The sequence below is a fragment of the Macrobrachium nipponense genome, chromosome 28, assembly GCF_015104395.2.
Source record: "Macrobrachium nipponense isolate FS-2020 chromosome 28, ASM1510439v2, whole genome shotgun sequence".
Taxonomy (NCBI): Eukaryota; Metazoa; Arthropoda; class Malacostraca; order Decapoda; family Palaemonidae; genus Macrobrachium; species Macrobrachium nipponense.
Window position 1 is genome coordinate 46567153 of NC_087217.1, and position 9550 is coordinate 46576702.

Consider the following 9550-nt stretch of genomic DNA (forward strand, 5'->3'; position numbering starts at 1 on the left):
CAGTGAAGTGTCTTCAGAGTGTTATGTGAACGTGAACTATAGAGAAGAAATGTCTTTATGAAGTGGCTGAGGGAATGATCAAAATTTTTAAGTAAGCGCGTCTGAGACAGAGAGAAAAAAATATGCAAATGAAGACATATATATATCATATATATATATATATATATATATATATATATATATATATATATACAGAATAAAAGGAGCCCCTAAAAATGCCACCAATATAGAAAAGTAAGCACTGATGTTTCCGAGACTGCTGTCTCCCTTTTAGGTAGGTAATGAATGAGAATTTACGGAAAAGGCAGGTATGGCATCCTTACCAAGAGATCCCATCCACAGGTAGCCGTTTTACTAGGTCACCCCCGCTGATAGTAAAAACGGCTACCTGTGGATAGATTTTCTGTAAATTTTCTCATTCATTAACTACCTGAAGAGAGAGCAGCAGTCTCTACTTTTTATATTTGGCATTTTTACAGGCTCCTTTTCTTAGAGGAATTCTGTGTGAACAGAACGTTTTTACCAGTCATATACATACATACATACATGTATACATATAGTATATATATATATATATATATATATAATATATATATATATATGTGTGTGTGTGTGTATATATATATGTATGATATATATATATATATATATGTAATATATATATAATATATATATATATATATATATATATATAACTATTATATATATATATATATATATATATATATATGAATGGGGACTGCTGAAGTTAGATAACAGATCATGAAATCATGAATACGTTAAATTAAACAAAAGTTCCAGAACCTTAACAAAATATGGAATATAGGTAGAATACAGACTTCTAGCCAGAGGCCAAGCACTGGGACCTATGAGGTCAATCAACGCTGAAAGGATTCTTGAGAGGAAAAAAGGTTTGAAAGGCGTGACAGAAGGGAAACCTCTAAGCAGCTGCGCTATGAAACAACTGTTGGGAGACGGTTGAGGAAAGTGAGACGGTTGAGAGCGAATTGAACGGAGGTACAGTAAAAGGAACGAAAGAGGTTGCAGCTTGGGGCCCGAAGGGACGCTGCAAAGGACTTAAGTAGTGCCTACATTGCACCGCACGAGGTGCACTGACGGCACTACTACGGGGTTAACATGAGGTTGTTACGAAGTGAGACACTTGAGGAAGACTGGGAGACAAGGGAGCCGATGGAATTATTTGTAAGACCCTGATTTACGAGTAACACTGAACGCAAAAGTCCTCGAAGGAAAAAAAATAAGTATTTCGTAAATAGAAATAAGTTGGCCTAAATCTCTTCAAATGCTTTAAAAGAACGTGACGGCCATTATAATGATTAATTTTTATAGCGTCTCTTGTTTTATTGCCCGTTCTGGACGTTGTCAAGCTCGAGATGTGTACTACAGAGAATATAATTCATCTGGGCATCCTAGAGCAACAATGATGTGTTTATACTTATTATTTACATATATGAATCATGTTCCTATATATATATATATATATATATATATTATATATATATATATATATATGTGTATGATATTATATATACATTTATATGCGTATGTATAATATAATATGCATATATATATAATAATATATATATATATATATGTGTGTGTGTATATATATAATATGCATATATATAATATATATATATATATATATATATATATATATATCTATATCTATAATATATATATATATATATATATTATAATATATATATATATATATATATATATATATATATATATATATATATATAAATGCGTCCAGATGTGTTTGAAATGCCGAAGCTATTGAAAATAACCTTATATTTATGTAATGTATTTTTATATGTATATATTTATATATGTAAAATACATGTGTGTAAGTATATATTTATAAAATATATTTTATAAGCATATACTTACACACATGTATTATGCATATATAAATATACATACACACACATATATATATATATATATATATATATACTATATATATACATACATAAATAAATATACATATAGCCTATATACATGATACACATAAACATCATGTATTTTCCTAACTTCGGCATTTCAACTATATTATTCGCACGCATTGTCTTCTCCGCAAACCTTATTATTCAGAAATGAAGACAAGCTCCAAACAGGGTCGAGTCCAATAAAACATCTTGGCCATTACAGCATCTTCGCCACTATGCTACTAAGAAGGTTTACAATAATGCTATTGTGGAAGTTAACGTCGGCATTATTGTCATTAGTTAGTGTTCATGACGTGGATTCTGTTAATGGAGTCATAGCGTTAATGGACACTGTACAGCAACATAGTGAACGTGTTGCTCTTACTTACCAAAGGGTACCTAAGTACAATATTCTTATTAACTATCATTTCGTTATATTTTTCCATGAATATCAATGCACAATACAGATAAAAAGAAAAAATGAAAAATAAAACGATAATAAATAAAAGACTTGGAAGAAATCCAATTATAATTTTAATTATTTTTTAGAGGATGAACCGTATTATTTTGTGCAAGAATATCAATACACAATACTGATGAAAATAAAAACTGAAAAAATAAAACGATAATAAATATAAGACTTGAAAGAAACTCAATTATAATTTTAATTATTATTCAGAAGACGAACCGTATTAATATGGAACAAGCCCACTACCAAAGTGGGTCACCGACTTGAAATTCAAGCTTCCAAAAAATATGGAAAAAAAGTAATATGGAAAAATAAAACGATAATAAACAGGAGAATTGAAAGAGACCCAATTATACTTATAATAATTATTCAGAAGATAAACCGTGTTAATATGGAACAAGCCAACCACAGGGGCCACCGACTTGAAATTCAAGCTTCTAAAAAATATGGGGAAAAAAATAATATGGAAAAATAAAACGATAACAAACAGGAGACATGAAAGAAACCCAATTATAATTTTAATCATTATTCAGAAGACGAACCGAATTAATATGGAACAAGCCCACCACCGAAGGGGTCACTGACTCGAAATTCAAGCTTCCAAAAAATATCTAAAAAAAGTAAAAAGTAAAGTGCAACATGAAGGTCAAAAGGATAATATCAACAGACAAGATCGATAAATCTCCGAAAAGTGAATTAGCACAATTTTATGAAAATAAAAGGGAGAATATTCGTACACAAGACTAATAAAAAGAAAAAAGTGAAGAAGCAAAACTAATAAAATAAAGACATGAAATTCCAAAAAAGGGAAGTAGCGATATTCTATGAAAGTCGAAAGGAGAATATCAATACACAAGATTAATAAAAAGAAAAACATAGAGGAAATACAACAACAATAACAAAACACGAAAAGAAACTCCACAAAGTAAAGCAGCGATATTCTACGAAAGTCCAAGGGAGAATATTCATACACAAGATTGATAAAAAAAGAAAAACCTGAAGAAACGAAAGGTTAATAAAAAAAAAGGCGTGATAGAAACTCTAAAGAGTCAAGTAACAATATTTTCTTGAAATAAAAACATTTTTTGAACTCTAAAGAGTCAAGTAACAATATTCTCTTGAAATAAAAACATATTTTGAGCTCTAAAGAGTTAAGTAACAATATTTTCTTGAAATAAACACACTTTTTGAACTCTAAAGAGTCAAGTAACAATATTTTCTTGAAATAAAAACATTTTTTGAACTCTAAAGAGTCAAGTAACAATATTTTCTTGAAATAAAAACATTTTTTGAACTCTAAAGAGTCAAGTAACAATATTTTCTTGAAATAAAAACATTTTTTGAACTCTGAAGAGTCAAGTAACAATATTTTCTTGAAATAAAAACATTTTTTGAACTCTGAAGAGTCAAGTAACAATATTTTCTTGAAATAAAAATATTTTTTGAACTCTAAAGAGTCAAGTAATAATATTTCCTTAAACTCTGAAGAGTCAAGTAACAATACTTTCTTGAAATAAAAACATTTTCTCGAACTCTAAAGAGTCAAGTAACAATATTTTCTTAAACTTTATAGAGTCAATTAATATTTTCTAAAACTCTATAGAGTCAAGTAACAATATTTTCTTAAACTCTTTAGAGTCAAGTAACAATATTTTCTTGAACTCTAAAGAGTCAAGTACCAATACTTTCTAAAACTCCAAAGAGTCAAGTAACAATATTTTCTTAAACTCCAAAGAGTCAAGCAACAATATTTTCTAAAACTCCTAGAGAGCCAAGTAACAATATTTTCTTAAACTCTAAAGAGTCAAGTAACATTATTTTCTAAAGCTCTATAGTCAAGTAACAACATTTTATACAAAGACAAGTAACAATATTTTCTTAAACTCTATAGAGTCAAGTAACAATATTTTCTTAAACTCTAAAGAGTCAAGTAACAATATTTTCTACAGACAAATAACAATATTTTCTTAAACTCTAAAGAGTCAAGTAACAATATTTTCTACAAAGACAAGTAACAATATTTTCTTAACTCTAAAGAGTCAAGTAACAATATTTTCTACAAAGACAAGTAACAATATTTTCTTAAACTCTAAAGAGTCAAGCAACAATATTTTCCAAAACTGAGTAAATTAACAATATTCTATACAAGGTCAAGTAACAATATTTTCTTAAACTCTAAAGAGTCAAGTAACACTATTATCTCAAACTCTATAGAGTCAAGTAACAATATTTTCTTAAACTCTAAAGGGTCAAGTAACAATATTTTCTCAAACTCTATAGAGTCAAGTAACAATATTTTCCGAAACCCTGAACTGTCAAGAAACAATACTTTCAGAAACTCGAAAGAGTAAAGTAACAATATTTTCAGAAAGTCAGGAGGAGGAGAAAGGTTCCCCCAAAACAGCTTTAATTTCGGCAGCCGGGCTGTAAAATAAATGTCCTATTTTGGGGCAAGAGGACTGAACGTAAGACCGAGGCAACGGCATCGCACTGCTTTTGGTCGCTGAAGAGAAAAACACCAATGAGATGACATTTCTATTTTTCGTCCATCATTGCTGTTTTGCTTTCCGCTTTTTGATTATTATTATCGCTCGCCACTTTTCGTCCCCCCCCCCCCCCCAACCTCGTTCCTTTCCTACATAGCTGTTCCACTACTTAAACTTCAAATAGAGACATTAACGGGAAAGGGTACAAACATGGTTATAATTTAAGCTTCTAAAGCTTTTTGGCCTTTGTATATCGGATTAGCAAATGTTGGAAAGGCTCTCTCTCTCTCTCTCTCTCTCTCGCAAGTACCGTCGTCATAAAGCTCAAATTATTAAGGACACGAAAATCTCATTAGCGACGACACTCCCCTCTAACCCCCCCTCCCCCACCCCTGCCCCCGACATCTTTTGAAGAACTAAGGTTGGTGTCAGACTGCGTTTCTTGTTGCTCGTTCACTTAATTACTCACTAATTCTTTAATCCCTCAGGTTCACTCACTTACTTATTTGCTCACTATCTCTTAACTCAGTCACTTACTTATTCACTCATTATTAAACTTACTCATTCATTCACTGATTTACTCACCACTTCTTCATGCAATCACTCATTCACTCACTCACAAGCCCATGTATTCACTCACTCACTATCAACTCACTCACTCGCTTATTCACTCACTTATTCATTCACTAACTTATTTATTTACTCACTCACTCACTCACCCACTTATTCACTCACTTTTTCACTCACTCACTTACTCAAGTATTTACTCAACTCACTCATTCACTCCTCACTTATCTTTCTTCTTTATTCCCTCAATCACACACTCACTCACTCACTCACCCACTTTTCCACACACTTACTTTCTCAAGTATCTGCTCATTCATTCACTCCTCACTTATCTCTCTCTCACTCATTCACTCCCATACTCACACATGGACTAATAAACAGCTTCGTAACTATACAAGTTTCCTCTAATGTTTTCCGGGACACACACAGAAAACCAAATAAATTACATTTTTATGCAAAATGACTAAAAATAAAACAATCCTGACCTGTTTTCGTGAAGTGTTGCAGATAGCTTGAACATGAGCTATAGCTAACTCTCTCTCTCTCTCTTTCAAAAGACAAAATCAATCGAACACTGTGAACGAAGAGTAAAACAGTAAAACCTGCTCCTAGAGACAAGTGAGCTCACGATGTCTCCTCTTAGGATGGACTAACAAGTCTTTGAGACATCTTGTAACTTCTCTCTCTCTCCGGGGTAGACGAAGGAAGGTTAATAGCTTCCGTAGTGTGGGACATCTATATTAAAAACTCCATTTCCTCAGGTTCCGTTTGATAAGAAATATTTTTAGAGAGAGAGAGAGAGAGAGAGAGAGAGAGAGAGAGAGAGAGAGAGAGAGAGAGAGAGAGAGGCCGTACCCTCTGGAACTATCACGTAAATAGTGAAATTGTATCTATGGAAACAATATATCTTAGGTCAGCTTATATGATAGCTTATTAGCCAAAAACGTTTTAAACGTTCATTTACGCAAATTACTATTGTTCTAAAATCAATCACTTTCATCCCTAATGCATTGAAATTTTAAATCAGTACGAATTGCCTTTTTATATGCTGATGACCAATACCTCTGAGACGCCATTTCATGTTAAAAGAATTCATCAGTCTTCCACAGTAACCTCTTCGAGGCAGCTACGTGAACAGGAGTTTTCACTTTATGGGGACCAACAGATGGTATGCGAGAAATGAGAAAAAAAAACCTTTTGGGTACGAAGAACTGATACAATTCATAAATTATCTTTCATATATCTATCATAAATCTTATGAGCTGCTTTACTTAGCTCTCTGTCATTAGATCTGCTATATAAAGGTATTATTCATAAAGAAATAATTAATCAATACAAGAAGGCGTTCTTAATAATATATCCTAACATTTGGTTTTAATCCGTATTAAATAGTAGAGTATAGTATGCGACTCATCTGTCAAAATTTAAAACCCTGAAACTCGCTTATCACTTTTAACAAATAGATGAATGTCTTTTTTATTTTTTGATTTTTTGTTCGGGAAGCTATGCAAGTTTTCTGCACAAAGGTTTCTCCCTCACTAAGGCAGGCAATAAAATTGAGTTAAGTGTTCTCTCTCTCATTATAAGACATATATATACATATATATATATAGATATATATATATATTATATACATATATATGTATATATAAATTATATATACAAGGAGAAAGTGAATTAAGTGTTATCTGGTTTCTCACTCACTCACTCTCTCTCCCCCTATATATATATATATATATAATATATATATAATATAGTATATATATAATATATATATATATATACAATATATAATATATTTATATTTATATATATATAAATTATATATACAGGGAGAGAGTGAATTATGTTATCTGTTTTTTGTTTTTTTTTCTCTCTCTCATATATATATATATATATATATATATATATATATATACATATATGTATATATATATATATATATATATATGAATAAAACTTGATCGCGAAGTATATAAAACGCGATGCTATGTGTAAATAAAGATTTTTTTGCCCACGACCGGAAAAAAATGAAAAACCGAGATAGCCAAGTACTTTCGGTCCTGTTCGGACCCTTTACTGAGTAAAGGGTCCGAACAGGACCGAAAGTACTTGGCTATCTCACTTTTTCATTTTTCTCCTTCGTGGCAAAAACCTTTATATATATATATATATATATAATTTACATATCTTGATATGTAAAAAAAATTTATATATAGTATACACACACACACACACACACATATATATATATATATATATAGATAGATATAATTTACATACCTATAATAATATATGAATAATATATATATATATATATATATATATATATATATATATATATATATATATATAATCAGAGGAAGACGGACGAAAAACACATATCACTAGGCTGTCTTTTTTTATTATTTTGCCGCCACGTTTCGTAACTATTTACAGAATTACATTTCTGGGCTGCACATAAGAAAAGATAAAAACATAAAAAGTTAAAAGTATAGTCTAAAAGTTCATTTAAAATACATTAGAGTAAAAATGAAATAGATAAAAATCAAAAACAAAAACAACCAACCTAGAGGTGAGACAGCAACGGAACTAAATGGAAGGTAAACCACCACAGTACGAACTTATGCTAAATACAATTGACTCGCAGATGTATGGGTGTTTAATGATGGTACGAGTTGTTTTATAAACAACGACTTAAGGATTGTTAACTCTTGTGGTTTGGTAGTATGGACATCCGATTCACTGAAATCTTTGTTGTCAATGTGATTTTACATTGTTTTGCATGGTTCCTGATATTGGAGTGCTCTGGGTTTGAGATTCTGCTCCCTGTGTGGAAACTGAGTCCCCTAAGTGTAATCGATGCGCACCTTAAGTAGTCGACTGGTGGATCCCACGTAAATCCCTGAAATACATTTAGGGCAAGTATATTTATAGATGACACCAGAAGACATATAAGGACACAGCTGATCTTTTATCTTAACAAAGGAGCCTATATTAAGAGGATTTTTGGGAATTAATTTGACTGATATGGGCTGGGAAATGGTCATGAATAAGTTTGTGTGAATCTTTTTTGAAATTGGTTAGGTCATGGAATATATGGAAAGGTTGCATGAGAAAACTCATTTTTGGTACAGTTGGAAAACGTCAGGTTTTCTACAGAAATGTCTTATTTAGTCATTTATTTTAATTTCTATATACTAACCTAGGTGGAGGGAAAAACAGTTACCTTTAAACGAAATTAACTAGAAATAGAATCTCATTGTGAAAGCATTCCTTGTTAGATGAGAGGACTAGTGCTCTATTAAGGAGGGTAAAAATGGAATTAACCCTCCAAAATTAAAATAACAACTACTATAAAAATAGATCCGAGTCCTGTAAAAGTTTTCTTTCTAAAAATCGTGGTGTTAAAGAGTTGTTCTTGTCTATACTTGAACGTCCAGGAATGACAGACAGTTGTTCTCTTTTTCTATAGTAAATTTCATGTTCGGGTGAAGTGTATTTAGGTAGTCGAGGAACAGGTCAGCCTCGTATTCACCCTTGAAGAGAACAAACGTATCATCAATATACCTAGAATAAAAGAGAGGATGGAATCTTAGAGGGCAATCGTCGAGCATGCGCTCCTCCAGGGAGCACATAAAGATATTAGCGAACGTAGGGCCAAGGGGGGAACCCATGGCCATGCCATCTACTTGTTTAAAAAGTTTACCGTTAAAAACAAAAGCAGTGTCCAGCACTGCCAGTTCAAGAAGGGTTTTAAAAAGCGTGCGGTTAAAATTACTAAAAGTGGACTCAGGATCGGGAAATAGCTTGTCAAGAATCAGTTCAATGGTCTCACCAACTGGAATATTCGTAAACAGAGATTCGATGTCAAGGCTGGTCAGAAATAAGTCTGAATCCTGTAATAAAATAGACTCTTTAAACTGGAGGGAATTGTTGAGCGAGTAACTGTTCTTTGTTAATGGTTCAAGTATAGGAACGAGAGATTTGGCTAGTTATAATTTGGTGTATAAAAGACGCTCAAAATAGGCCTGAGTGGGAGACCTGGTTTATGAATCATTGGAAGGCCATAT